Source organism: Ochotona princeps, chromosome 27 (genome assembly GCF_030435755.1).
Source record: "Ochotona princeps isolate mOchPri1 chromosome 27, mOchPri1.hap1, whole genome shotgun sequence".
In the NCBI taxonomy this organism is placed as follows: domain Eukaryota; kingdom Metazoa; phylum Chordata; class Mammalia; order Lagomorpha; family Ochotonidae; genus Ochotona; species Ochotona princeps.
In genome coordinates, this window is record NC_080858.1 from 9,731,942 (window position 1) to 9,747,633 (window position 15,692).

The window sequence follows — 15,692 nt, forward strand, 5'->3', positions numbered from 1 at the left end:
GTATAAGCATTGACTGAGGTTATTGGAGAATTGACAGTATTGCTCTGTACCAAATTAAGAAATATCATATGGGAATGATTCTGGTACTATGTGATGACATGAAAGATAGGATGGACAGAAGGCAAGAGTGCAGACAGCAGGGATTGATACAAGATCAGAAAGATCAGAGAAAGGGCCATTTAAGCTGAAGAGTCGATCAGTAACATGACTGAATGCATACGTGTGCTCACAGTGGAAATTAAGTGGAACGTACAGGCACAGCCTAGTTTCCCATTGTAATAATGTAAACAGGACTTGATTTTTATGCCCTGGCTTGCATTAATGAAGGTTCAGTCTTTGCATCTACTATTAGCAAGATGGAAGCAGTAACATTGTTTCAAATATAAAATCCTCTCAGATTTCAAATGAAGTTGTTTCTCTAAGCCTGGTTATCTGAGCTGACTCACTCTCAGTGAATGCCTGGGCCTGTCTTGGAGCACAAGGACTAACAACTCAATCATGTTTCCCATTGACAAGACATTGGGACTAACAACTCACATGTTTCGCACTGATGAGACATTGGGGTTGCATTCTAAGTGGAAGTGTCCATGTGGGGCACCGACAGGGGCTACGTAGGTCCGAGCTACACAGTGAATAGAATGGCTTGCAGTCAGAGAAATCGCAGTGAGTATATACAATTCATCCTCTCTACATAAGTGGATTTTTCCTCTGCAGATTCAGCCAAAAATATTTGAGGGACAGAATATGGCCAAGGAGTACAGATGATGGTTAGGAAGCCCGAGCCTCATGTTGGAGTGCCCGGGGTCAGCACCGAACTCCAGCTCCTGACTGCAGGTTCCTGCTGGGGCACACCCCAGGAGGCAGTGGCAGGGGCTCAAGTAGTTGCATCCATGCCACTCAGGTGGCAGACTTAAGCGTCCCTGCTTCCTGCTTTCGTGTCCTACCTGAGCCCTTTCTGATATTTGATAAGTGAACCAATGGATTGGAGTTCTCTCAGTGTCTGTCTCTGCCTTTCAAGCAAATAAATAGATATATTTCCAAATACTAGGATTTTATAGAAGAAGCCCACATAGTTCAAAAATAAAATATGAACTTGCCACCTACTTGAATATTCCAAAGGTACCAGAGTTGAGTGATTCGTAGACACTGAGTCACATATTCTGAGCTACCTTGAGCAGAATTAGAGTGTGTGGAAGGGTGTGTGTAGGTTACAAGCACCCCCTATGCCATTTCATATGCATGTAAGCATGTGCCTTTTGGTATCTGTAAAGTGTTCCTAATCTACTCCTTCCCTGATACTAAGGGATGACTACATGCAAGAAGTTGTGCATGTAATTCTAGAAGCTGACAGATTTCCCAGGATTCCTTGGGTCTGAGTTAAGAAACTCAACATTTGATTGACATCGAATCAATGCTTTCAGGAACAAACAAAAGGAACCTCTTACATCCATATCCACCCTTGGTGATAAGTTGTTACTGAGATTGTTTCTAGAATAAGGAAAAAATGTATGTAACTCATAACAAGTGATAATATCAAGTTAAGAATAAAAATAAGTTAGATGCTCTGGTTGGCTACAATAGAAATAAGTGCTTCAGCCAGTGGTTTGTATTTCTCACTATTCTGTTTCGGAAGAAGAGGCAAAAATCTTTTACTCAGTATAAAAATGTCATACAACCCAAATTAGAATTCAACTGTTACTGCTGTGGTAGCCTGTGTTTAGATGCAGCTTAAATTCCTTGATTTACGTCTATTTATTGGGATTAATCAAGTTTATGAAGTAGGAGTTTGTTTTGAAAAATTTCTCTTTTATCTGGAAAGTAGATTTTTACAGAGAAAGAATGAGAGATAGAGACGTTTCCATTTGCTTGTTCACTCCCCAGATGGTCGCAGTGGCCAGTGCTGAACTGATCTGCAGCCAGGAGCCAGCACAGTATTTCTGGGTCTCCCATGGTGGTGGATAGGTCAAAGGACTTGTGACATTCCCCACTGCTTTCCCAGACCATAAGCAGGGGTTTGGATCATAAGTGGAGCAGTTGGACACGAAGCAGCACCCATACAGGATGTCAGGGCTCACAGGGGGAGGATCAGCCTGATGAGCCATTGCATCGCTGGCCCGTGAAGGTAGTGTTAAATGAAGGTATTTTTTAGATTAAAGGAACTCAACTTTTTGTTTGTTTGTGGCCATCTTTTATTTTGGAATATGTTGGTGAAATCACTTAATACTTTTAACAGAAAATTAGGAGGAAGGATTAAGTTAAGTCATAGAGAACTATGAGAAGTACTTTTGTTTTTAAAGATTTATTTTATTTTTTATTTTTTTTATTACAAAGTCAGATATACTGAGAGGAGGAGAGATAGAGAGGAAGTGGAGCTGCCGGAATTAGAACCAGCAGCCATATGGGATCAAGGCGAGGATTTTAGCCACTAGTCCACGCTGCCAAGCCCAAAAGTACTTTTTTTTTAAGACTTATTTTATTTTTATTACAAAGTCAGACATACAGAGAGGAGGAGAGAGAGAGAGGAAGATCTTCTGTCCGATGATTCACTCCCCAAGTGAGCTGCAACGGCTGGTGCTGAGCCCATCTGGAGCCAGGAGCCAGGAACTTCTTCTGGGTCTCCCACACAGGTGCAGGGTCCCAAAGCTTTGGGCTGTCCTCGACTGCTTTCCCAGGCCACAAGCAGGGAGCTGGATGGGAAGTGGAGGTGCCGGAATTAGAACCGGCACCCATTTGGGATCCCGGCGCGTTCATGGGGAGGACTTTTAGCCACTAGGCCACAGCACCAGGCCCGAGAAGTACTTTTTAAAAAAATGTATTAATTTTATTTGTATTGGAAAGTCAGATATACAGAGAGGAGGAGAAACAGAGAAAGATGTTCTGTCCACTGGTTCACTCCCCAGGTAGCTGCAACAACCTGAACTGAGCTGACCCAAAGCCAGGAGCCTGCAACCTCTTTGGGTCTCCCACGTGGGTGCAGGGTCCAAAGGCTTTGGGCTATCCTGGTGCGGGCAAGGTGAGGTCGTTAGCTGCCAGGCTACCTTGCTAAGCTAGAGGAGTACTTTTTTAAAAAATGCCAACATAGTGATTGTGTTTTGGTTACTGTTGTGTTTTGGTTGTGTTTTGGTTACTGTTTGGAAGAAAGTAACTTTCTAACAAGGTATAAACCAGACTAGCTGACCTCAAGATGGGGTTGATTAAGTTACTTCATGCAAATTCCACAGTTACTGACAAGAGAAATGAGTTAGTTTGGGATCTTAAGTTGCTTGCCTAAGCACAAGAAATGTTTTTATCTTTAGGCTAATCAACATATCGATGAAACTGGGAAAGGATTTATGTATATATCAGATGTTTAAAAAGAATAAGCATGCTAAATCAACTAATGTGCATTTTGTCTCTTATAAGCAAAATTTCTCTGACTTTAATGCAATTCCTTGTGAATATATATATTTTTTTTAACAAAAATCTTCAGTTTATAACTCAGAAGAGTTGTCGATGTTCCTTCATTTACTGTGTTTAGTGGTGAAGAAGTGTATCATTTTTCTCCTCCCTAGTGAATGCTAGAGCTGTTGGGGATGTGTGAATCATGGTGTATCTGTCTTTTCAGTTTAACACTTTGCTGAGAAACAAAGCAAAATGCCTCTCAAAAACTTCTTTTTCAACAGTTTTTGCTTTCAGCAAAGAAGTTCCTGGATCTCTGAACACTGTATGTCTGATTTTTGTTTGGTATTTTTTTTTTCCGCAAGACTTCAGCCTATCTTTGCACAGTATTAGTTATCTGTGACTTAGGAAACAGCAGGCAGGTTTTTCATTGAAAACAGGCTTACAAATTGTTTTGCTCTGCGTTCTACCTGATGTTCACATTCCTTGTTAATGCTACCTGACACACAGAGGTGCTTCCTTCCATGACACTGACAGTTATTGAGAGTTTTTAAAAGAAGTTTACTCTGATACATAACGAAAGTTTTACATTCTTCATCCATTTTGGCCAAAACAAATGAATAGATAATTTTAAGACCTGGGGGTTCGGCAGGGAGAAAATGTCACTCCTGCAGTTCTTTCTGAAGACAAAGTAGAGGACAAGATTGTGTAAGAGAAATCCAAACCACCTTTTTCCTACATGACGTCCAACTCAGCTGTGAGTTTCAGATAAGCGTAAATGCTTGTACAGATATGGATTGTCAAAACATCCCCTACTATTAATTGTAAGAGCTTTTTAGGGAGATGGAAAGAACTTAATGCAGGGCCCCACAGCATACATTTCCAAAGACAGCTGCCTTTCTGAATAAGTCAGGAGCTAAGTGTTTGTGTGTGTGTGTGTGTGAGAGAGAGAGAGAGAGAGAGAGAGAGAAAGAGAGAGAGGGAGAGAAAAAGAGAGAGAGAATGAATATAGTTGTTTCTCTTCAGCACTCTTGATAGCTCTGGTCATCATTTGGGATTTCCTCTAAACTAGGAGTCAGAGAGGCAAAGTGTGAATGTAAATAATCTCCCTCAGCTTTTTAAAGAGTGCGGGTACATGGAAATACATCAGACAACTGGGCAGAGAGGGCCAAAAGCTTTTCTGTTTGTTTGTTTTAATCCCATTCTTGACTGAGAAGGAAATAAAGGAAAGCTTGAGGTTGGCAACGATTTTGGGTTCTTGCCACATTCCTGGCTTGCCTTCTGAACATCTCTCGACTTCAGAGAAGGTTAATATTTTCCAGAGATGTTGCATAGGTATTCTAAATCATACTACGGACACCTGCTCCTATATATGGCTGTGTTGTTACCTAGGATGAATCTGAGTGGATATTTTTTCCCTGTGTGCTTCCCTTTAAAAACCTCATTAATCTCAGTGTGTGGAATTTAGGGAGAAAGTCGTGTTTTGCCAGTTGACACTGTTTAATGTAAAAGATTTATGAATATTTCTTATGTATACACAATAGGCACTTTATAAATTGGATTGTTCTAGGAGTAACCTGATACGTAAATGTTATTGCTATAAATTCTACGGTTGGCCATATATTCTGTATCGTGTAACCAGTTGACTTGCAAGTGCTGACTATTCCAACCTGTTCACCCTCCTCAATATTGTAAATGGTGACTTAGGTAAGCCTGAGTTATACACAGAGGCACTCAAACTGCAGAACAGGACATGCTGGCACCTCTCCAGTGTGGCTTCTGGCTGTGTTCCAGGGGTGATGGCAGAAAGAGGAGAAGGTAGAAGGGTAAACCACTTGTAGCAAAAGATGGCTGTGAGTTTCTCTTCTTGGTCTGGTCTAGTCAAAATTCAGATGGGAAGGCAGGATGGGGAGAGTGGTGTGAACAGCAGAGGATCAGTGATAAAACCAGATTACTGAAATACTGTCACTGAACATTCCACACCTGCCTCTACATATGGCTGTGTTGTTCACCTAGAGTGAATTGAGGTTAATACATTTTTTCCTGTATGTTTTCCTTCAAAAATGTCAATGAGTGTGTACAGTATCTGATCGGAAAATTGTGCCTAAGACTGCAAAGTTTAAACAACATTACATAAAGGTAAAAGTGATAACATTTCTGTAATTATAAATTATTTTAATGTCAATAAGTACCTGATTCATTTAGTGTGAAACGGAAGTAATTTTTTTCCTCACATTTTTGTACCTGAAACACTGCAAGACAGGAGTTCAGCAAATTCCTTGATGCTGTTTGCGGATCAATGTATTTTTTTTAATGTACAATGCTGTTATATTACTAGTGCTCACTTTTTAACCTTGATATCTTAACCTCACCATGGTGTTCCTTCTGAGAGCCTAAAGAAATTTAAAGCAAAAAAATCTTAGAGTAATGGGTCATTTTCTATTCTGGCCACTGTTAAATACCAGCTTTGTTAAATACTCATCTAACACATTGAGTTAGAGGGGGAAATACTAACACCAATACTAACATTACAATTTTCCTTGTAATGAATATGCAACTGCATATCTAAGTTCTTACTAATTTCTTGCTAACTGTGCTGTGAACTCTTTACCTGATCACACAGTCAGAACTTTACAACTGATCTGAACTGTAGTATATACCCTAATTTATGTCGAGAAGAATAGGGCTGTGATGAATTCTAATGTGTTTAGGATGTCTCTTTGGATTAGGGATTTTGCAGTCTATTTTATACAGTAAGTGTTTAAATTCATTCCCTGGCCCTGTACTCTTGTAAGTATCAGCTCCTGTATCGCTATCAGTGGACCCGGTTACTCACAAGTTCTATCTGAATCAGCTGCTGTGGTGGCTGAAAAAGACAAAATCAGTAATTCTAAAACCTAGAGGTTCCTAGCCACCAAAGAACTGATTCTCAGCAGGAAATCCCCAAGTGAAAAGATTGTGGGACTGAAACCATTTTGTGTATGTGTATTATGTGTATGTGAGTGTGTATGTATGTGAGAGACTTGTAATAACAAGCAGGATTTATTTGGCCCTTGCTTTAAAAGAAATATCCCAATGGGCTGCTTTGTAACTTCTGTCATTTTCTTTTAATTGCCATGCTTTCTGGAGTTACGGTGCTATATGCGTGGGGAAGAATATACATATGCATGTGTCTCTCTATTTGTAGGCACTTGAGTCAAAACAACCTATTTGCCTAGCTGACTTAGCTGCATAGTTGATATACCCACCCACTAGCACTCTCCCTAGAGGGAGCGGGGCAGAGAGAGCAAGTGGAAGCAACAATGCCGGCAGCAAAGTTTTAAGAAGTTTATTCACATTGTGGAAGGGAGATTTCTCCCTTTTCTTCCCATCTCCGCATCATCTACAGTAGCTTTGGACCTGTGGGTTAGAAGAAGAAAGCTCATTTCTGTATTTTTGCTGCTATGCATTCAGGTAAGCCTGGATTGAAATCGCAGATTACTATAGCAGACCAGACAATGGGAAAACAGGTAGTCATAGAAGGCATTTCAAATCTCAGTTCAGTTATCCTGTGGGATTTTAATTAAGTGCTGGTGACAAAAATGCTTACTCTTATTGGTGGCTACATGCAAAGATTTCTATGCATAGTTTCTTCACAGCACTTATTTTCCATGAACTTTGTAAAGACCATTTGTATTATGGATCTACAAATATTTTGTATGAAATAAATGTAATTCCATTTTTCTGCAAATTTTGCAAAGTACCCTTGTGGCTATACTTGTACATGTGTAAATACAGATGTACACACTGTTCACTGGATAGTTCTTAAGCACCTGTAGTCCTCTTTGTGCCAGGTATTGTTTTTGGACTTTGCATATAATATATAATCCTAGCCTCTTGGATTTCCCCATGCAGGAGGTATTGTTATATTCATCTTGCAGCTCAGAGAATTAACAGAGAAATTTAATCAGTGGTTGTGCCACAAAGGCTAGTGTAAGGTGGAGCCAGGGAGAGTGGCTGACCCTCGGGCTAAAATACAAGCTTTACTGGGTTGGTTTGTAGCGAATATTCAGTGCTTCATATTTGAAAGGGATTCAGGGGGAGCGGGACTATATCACTTACCAGGAATTAAAATTAGGCTTAATTTCCTTACGGTACCTGTCCATCTTTTTCTTGGGCTCTATTGTGTCCAAGGGTGAGCGTTTTTGAGACAGCTAGCCAACCTGGAGTAGAATTGTCTACGGCTATAGAAGGGAAAGAGGCTGTGTTGGTTAATGTCAGGCTCTGACCTGAGTTCTTGCTTTCACCATAACCACAGTAAACAGGTGAGCTAATGAGCCATAGGTGCTTGGTGTACCATCAGCATCTTTCATGTTTGTCATCCTCGGTAGCGACTAACAGGAAGGACACGGTACCCTCTATGAATATGTATTTAGTACAAGCTATGGAATGTATTCTTCGGAAGAGCACTCAATCATTTTGATTTTTTTAAATGCACAAACAACAATTGGTTAGGGATTTCAAGGCTAAACTGGATGTCGGTATTAGTGATCTAGTAAATTTGTCGATGAATTCCATGTGTGTAGCCAAGATTGGGCCATGCTACCCGAGATGCCTAGGTGCAATTTTTAGGAAAGCTTTCTTAAGAGCCCTCTTGTGTGATGAACCACTTGTCTCAGAATGACTCTAGTCACTAATTTCCAAACTCTGAATATGTAAAATAAAGTACTCACCCAAAAAACCTAGGAGGTGGCTAGTTCAGAACATTTGTTTAAACTAATAATAGCTTTAGCTTTTTCAGTTCCAGCTCCCCTTTTCCTATCAATTTGCCTTGCTAATGAGCCCCTGCTGACTCCTGTTCAGTTACCCAGTGGCCACAATCCCTCTTCTTTGGGATTTTTATTATCTCGGAGCAGGCCATGCCAGTTCACATAAAGAACTTTCCTAATGAGAGTAAATCATAAGTCCCATTCAGGCAAAAAGGGTGACTACAACAATGAAATTTAACTCAAACTTGGCAAAATCACATCTCACAGCACAGAATTCCTTAGCATTTTGAAATTTGGTCTTCACCACTATTTTTCTCTGCCTGAAACATGTGTTCTAGTTCTATTTATGTAAGGGAATAGTGACATCCTGTGTGTAGCTAGACTAATTGCCTCTGTAATTAACCTATTTGAGGAGGAAGTTAGACAGAAATAAAATATCAGTGCTGAAAGAGGCAATCTTAAAGCAAACCTCTAACTTTCCCAAAAAGCCTGTGTAAAACAAGAGGTTCTATCTCCTCTTCTGATTTGTTTTTGCATCATTTCTCATTCCTCCTTCTCTACCCCATTCATCTGCCCCCACCCCTTTTTATTATTGTCTAGACAATTCTGCTAGTCGTCTTGGTTTCTTTCCTACAACTGACTTTTTTCTATTGTAAGATAAAATGTTGTAAGAATGGGCTTTGTTTTTAAAACTTGGGCTAGGAAATTATGCAAGTGTGGCAAAAAGAGACAGCTATTTTGTTTTCATATTTTTTTAATCTTTCAAGGGTAGAATGTGGCTAGAATTTCCCCTGAACTTGGGCTCTTTGAGGCTAAGGGGGAAAAAGTGTTTTCTTTCCTATTCCTCAAAATTGTGTATTGTGTTGATATGTAGAGCAACAATGAGGGTGTGCAGGAACAGGTTTATCTTGACTGCTTAAAATTGTCAGCTGCTGTAGGAAGATGTGGCTGCAGTAGAAAAAAAATGGTCTGTGTAGCCAGGCTGTTTCATATCTCACTCCAGAAATGTGGCAAATAAGGAATAAGAAAAGAGTGGTTTTTTTTTTCAATCCCTCTTCTCTTCCTGTTTTCCCACAGTACCCCCTTTCTACCCTTAAAAAATATTGGGAAGACATTTGAGAGAGTAGTTGAGGAATATGGAGTAATGTTGATAATTGTTGATCTGTATTGTGTCCTGATTCTGCATGATTCAGGTCCCAAGGATCCCAGCTCTGCAATTCCTGCTCAACCCCATAATCAAAATGGTATGTTGAATCCAGCAGTTTAAGACTTATTTTGCCTGAGATGGCCAAAGTCACAATATAAGTGATACACTTTTCAAATTAAGCAAGTTTGGATTTTGCATTTAAACTGATCTGAAGCAATATTAGGAAGGAAAAACCTAGGCACTGTATGTGAATGTCAAACATGGATTACTTGGAAAAATATAAATGCTTTAGGGATTTGGACTGTAGTAGATTTGAGTTCTTCCACTTTTGGAGTACATTTTCTAGACTTCAGTTTCTATATCTGAAGTAAGCCTGAAACTCTGTCCTTTAAAAGACAATTGTAAGACTTAAGAAACACATAGTACTGTGCGTTTGTGCCAGTAAATAAATGTTTAAGAGTAGCATTTCAGATAATTACAAAGCAGAATCATTTAGATTCTAGGTGCGATGTTTAGCCTCATCTGCTTATAAAGTATTCTTTGAATGAGTTTAATGATTCATTGTTGCCTTTTATTAAAGGATTTATTTATTTGAAAGTTAGAGGCAAGGGACAGAGACAGATGTTCCACCTGCTGGTTCATTCCACAAGGATGGGCCAGGCCAGGGCTAGGAGCTTAACCTGGTCTCCCAGTGGGTGTCAGGGGACCTAAACAACTCTGCCATCTTTTCTCACAGTTCCCAGTGGCCAGCAGGGAGCTGGACCAGAAATGAAGCAACTGGTACCCAAACCAATGCCTTATGATACCAGCTTTATCTGCTATGCTGCAATGCTGGCTCTGCTTTCGTTGTTTTAAAATCTTTACTGACTATCCATTTTTGGTAGTAATTTATGTGAACACAACTTGATCTGCCGTTTTTGGAAGACAGAGGTGATTTTTTTTTCTTTTTGACATCTAAGAAAGCATTATTGCTGGGGTGGATAATACACATTTATCCTGGATAGAAAGTAACAATGAGGAGAGAGAATCGCTAAGCAGAGTTGTCCTGCTAATCACCTTTGTGATATTTTACTGATTATTGGGTTACACAAAGCCTTCTGAATAGTTAAATATAGCCATTTGATCATTTTTTGGGGGGGTAATGGTGGTAATTCAATGTATCCGAAATGACTGAGGGGGACCAGCAATTTTTACACTGATCTCCCATCTGTTTTATTATTACTGAACTACCTTCGGTGAGGTAGATAATCACACGAATAAGAAACTCAAAAGATCATCTTCTGGAGAATCAGATTCAAGAGCTACTCCTGACGTGAAGAAAATTCACTGATCCATTGAACAAATGTTCATTGGGTGCTTGCTGTGTGTCACACACTGTGTCTGTCTTGAAAATATGGTAACGAACAGTGTAGACAAGGCACAGATTTTAAAGCCTGACAGAGAAGGTACACAGCACACGAGTCATTACAATAAAACGTGTAAGTCTTAAAATAGAGGAAATTGGTCTTTTAGCCAACTTGAGTTGAGCTTTTTTCAGTTGGGGTGGGAATAGGAGTATTCATGCTTTCTTTGTGCTTCCATAGCATTTTCTTGGGCTTTTCTTTTGGAAACTTCTACTTTGCATTCTCATTCCTTGTGACTGTGGCTTACCCTCCTGATAATAAATTGCTTAGTAGGTGGGCAGGATACACAAGAAATTCCACTTAGCGTCCTTCACACTACATCACCTGTGCCCCACATCTCATGGGCACCAAGTAGATGCTGTTGAAAGCAGGTAACAAGGTTGACGTCCTAAAGCTCGCTTCTCCTGTCTTTGTTGTGTTCAAAACTGTTGAATATTTCACTTTCAAATGTCTGCCTTCCCCCCTCTGCTTTGTCAGCTGTAATCCACAGCATCGTTGTCTAGGAGAAGTCATTACTTCTAAGGCAGAATTTGCCATACAAAAGTCTGAATTAAGTTGCCAAGTCCAAGTACAAGGGAACTTCTGAAATTTCACAAAAAATCATCTTGAAGGATTAATTTGGTGTGAAAAGGTTTTTAAATCTATAGGTTGTTTTTCTGTAATAATCATTTCTGTGGGCTTTTTGAAGACCATGACAGGAATGGACTAAGCATGTATTATTTTGTGGTGTGGCACAGTTGGAGAGATTATGATCAACTTTTTTTCCCTCTCACTGCAGCTGTCAAGAAAATCAGTGTTTAGGTTAGTTAACATCTTTATAAAAAAGTCAAAATTCTCCGTGGTTTGTGGGAAAGGCTTGCTGTTTCAAAGCAGTGCTTTTTCATTCGCTTGCAATTGCTAAAGTCAAAGCATGCAGAAACTCTCAAATATGCAGAATTGAATTCTGACAGGTTTTTTAAACAGGAAAATAATCAATGTTGACACAGACATCCAAAATTCATCGCTTAAGAAAATTCAGTTTTAAAAACGGGAAAGGACGGACTCCCATGGAACGGAGCGCCTGCGTGTTGTATGGGTACCACAGAGGCACGGTGGGCTGGAGAGCGGGCCTGGTGCCGGCTGCGAGCTGGGCTGTAATTTAGTGGGCTGACAGGAGGAGTGAAGTATCTCCTCAATATCTGTGTTTGGCAGAAGAGATGAATGCATACATCAGGAAACAATGTTTAAGTGTTTTATTTCCTTATTTCAGCCTGTCAAACTGTCAGTGTGGTTAATGGCCACCAGGAAAGAGAGAGAGAGAGAGAGAGGGAGGAGGAGGAGGAAGCACAGAGAGGTGCTAAGGAATGTGAAAAGAAAGAAATCAGGAACGCAGTAGCATGTTTCTGTGCATAATGGTCAGTCAGACAAAAGCAGCACACTGTGTCCATCTCTCTGCAAAGCCAGATGTGCAGCTTGCCTGCTTGCAGTTCCTCAGCTGCCTTTTCCTGGCTCCAGGTCCTCGATCCCGGCTTCCCTTCCCTTGGTTCTCTCATTCCTTCCGCTGGTGATCAGTACTGAAGGGGCTGTTTTCTGTTATTTAGGTAATATACCAAGTTTACTACCTTATTTGTCTTGTTTAGGAAATCTTAATGCTATCTCATTAATGATGTTCATGCTTGTATATAAAATATCTCTTTTGTTAATCACTTTGAATGTTTTGAGGTCAACTAAGAATAAACTGGGCTGGACTTGACCATTTACATTTTAAATTTGTTGTGAAAACACTCAAACTGAAATACCTAAATCAAACCTTTTAATTTTAGGACTACTAAACTTAAAATTTGCACGCACACACACACACACACACACACACACACATCCAAGCACAGAGAAGTGATTTTTTTTTCTAACAGGGAGATCTTTATATTTGCTGTTTTGTACCAAAGACAAGTTATTCTATAGAATTTTCGTTCCACAGAAGTAGGAAAGCCTCCTTTTACTCATCTGTATGTCAATTTGGAATTTAAAAGTCCTTAAATTCATACTGGTGGTTTTATACAGAGCACTGCATTTCAGTTGGCTTGGCCATGAAAAAATTGAATAAAGAGGTTTCAGTATTTGAGTTATGTAAAATATTGTAAGGAAAGGAGGTGTGGGCTGTTAGGGACAGTGAGTGCATCATGTGAATACATCCAGTGGCCTGGATGAGTGTCCACTAAGATAGCCTGGCTTGGTCACCTGCAGGTGACATAAGTGATCTGACCAGCTAGAGATCTATGTTTGCGTTGGAAGGAGCAGTGCTCCTGTTACCAGTGCATCCTGGCTGCCTGCCCCCTTCACTGATGGCTGAATTTTGAGGGCAATGGCCACCTCTTGGGAACACAGAGTTTTCAACAGTGAATCATTTGTTCGACCCTTTCTGCCACTGCGCTATTGTATCTTTATTTCAGAAGTGGAAATTCGGAAATTTTAAACCTTACAGTGAATGTGAAAAACAGATTCATATATATATTTTTTTACATGTCAGCCCTGTGTACCTGGGAGTTCTGGATTAGTGGATTCTAATAACTACAGAGTCAAGATATGAGAAAAATAAGCTTGTGATTGTACTTAATGGATACAGACTCCGCCCATTGCCAAATCCCTCAGACAACATGGTTTAACAAGTATTTCACAGCATTTAGATGGTGTTCGGTAAACATTAGTTAGTGGGTCCTAGGGAGGTCTGTATGCTAGAGCCTTGTCCCCAAGGTGGCACTGTTGAGAAGGTGTTGAACCTCCAGGAAGTGGAGCCTAGTGGGAGGTCCTTGAACCATAATGGACATGATCTTGGATGGTAGTTCTTGTGGGACTCCATGGTATTTCTCGAGAAGATCCTTGACAAAAGCCTGAGTTTGGCTGCTCTGTCTGCTGTCTTTTTCCTGACACATCATGGGACCTCTGTCTCCTGCACAACTTTTCCACCATTTGCCACAGGGCCTTCACAAGAGCCTGCATCATGCCATTTGGATATTCATCCTCCAGAACTGTGGGGGTGAATCCAAGTCTCTTCCTTCTCATCAGTAGTTTGTTTCAAGCATTTCACTATAGCAGTAACACAGGTATTCTGAGTAATTCAGAAGCAGTTTAGTCTATGAAAGATGTGCAGTGTTCCTTGGAGATAATGTGCTATTTCATAGATGGGAATTGAACATCTGTGCATTATGGTATTCCTGGGGTAGGTGGGGTTTCGAATCAGCTCTGCCTTACTACCATGGATACTGAGGGATGGAGGAATGAGTTTTTAATTTTTGTATGAGTTAATAAAAATGAGTAAATATAAGTTGATACGTCTCCCTTATCACTCCCGAATTAATAGAAGCATTTTGGATTGTACCTCTCACTTGATATCAATTGTAAAGACTTAATTATTAAAATCACTTACTACTTCATCTTTTAGGTTTATGGAAACTGAGCTTTTCTCCACTCACTCAAGCTTGTTTGTGAGTGCTCCTGTTGTAGCAAATGATACTGTTTGCTAATCCAACCAACAGTGACCTTCCTCCTCTTCATCCTTGACACTTCATGTTGATCTAGTTCTCTAAAATATAACTCATCTGTCATCTTTTAAAAAGATTTATTTGTTTGGAAATCAGGGTTACAGAGATAGAAACCATTTGTTGGTTCACTCCCCAAACCGCCACAATAGCCAAGCTTGGGCCAGGCTCAAGTCTGGAGCCAGGAACTTCTCCCACGTGGAAAGAAGGGTGTGTTGATTAGAAACCAAACAGACAGGACACCAACTGGCACCCATATTGGACTGCCATTCGCAGGCAGTGGCTTTCTGTGCTGTGCCACAATGCCAGCTCCATGCCACCTTCTTTTTGTCTCCATTAAAGTTCATTCTTTGCCAAGGTGCTGTCTCCCTTGGATTCTACACTCAGCCCTTAGCTGAGAGCCTTTTCAGATGATTCCTGCCACTCTGTGCCGTAGGGAATGCTCAGTGATCCACAGAGATTTAAAAATGTCAATGTGATTTTAGCATTCTTGGTGCAAAGCCAGTCATGTTTTCTGTGACAATTAGAATACACACCAAAACCCGTAGCATGGCCTAAGGGGTCCCATACCGGGCTATCTTCTCCTTTCCTGCCCTCCAGGTGCACTGGCTCTCCAGCTTTGTCACACAGACGGTGCCTAAGCTTTTGAGGACCCCTGAGTTCTCTTTTCCATATGCCTAGAAAATCCTTGATCTTTACAGCTCATTGTTTTCAGATCCACTGAAATGACATATTCCCCAGAGAGGAATTAGTGATGTTCCAGTTGTGACTGAGTACTTTGCATTCTCCTCTAGAGCATTGTTCAGAGCATATGGTCTATATTAATAAAATGAATAATCTTAATATGATGTTCAAAAGACCATAAGCTTTGAAGAGTCAAGAGCCTAACTATGTTTTTCACTACTGGTTTCCCAATTCCTGAGAGAATGGTTTGGATTTAGTAGACTCTTAAGAAGTGTTGAGTGTAAGAATGAATCAATGAATGGAAAGAAGGACTTTTTGCTCACAATATTCGATATCCTTCTCAACATTTTGGCCTGAGTGAAGAACTATCATATTTTTTAAAGATTCACTTTTTTTTAAAATTGGAAAATCAGAATTACAGAGGAGGTGAGACAGAGAAAGATCTTCCGTCTTCTGATTCACTCCCCAAGTGGCCACAAAGGCCTTAGCTGAGCCAATCTGAAGCCAGGAACCAGAATCCGCTTCCGGGTCTCGCACATGCGTGCAGAGCCTCAAGGCTTTTGGCCATCCTCCTCTGCTTCCCCAGGCCACAGCAGGGAACTGGATGGGAAATGGAGCAGGCAGGATACCAGTCAGTGCTCATATGGGATCCCAGCTCATGCAAGGTGAGGACTTTAGCCACTAGGCTACCGTACTGGTCCGTGCTGTCATTTTTCTATAGCAAACCATGATAACCCTTCAGCCTGACCCAATTTTGCATTTGTAGACTCAACAACATCTGCACAATTGGCTTGAGCTCTTTGTACTCCTGTAAGAT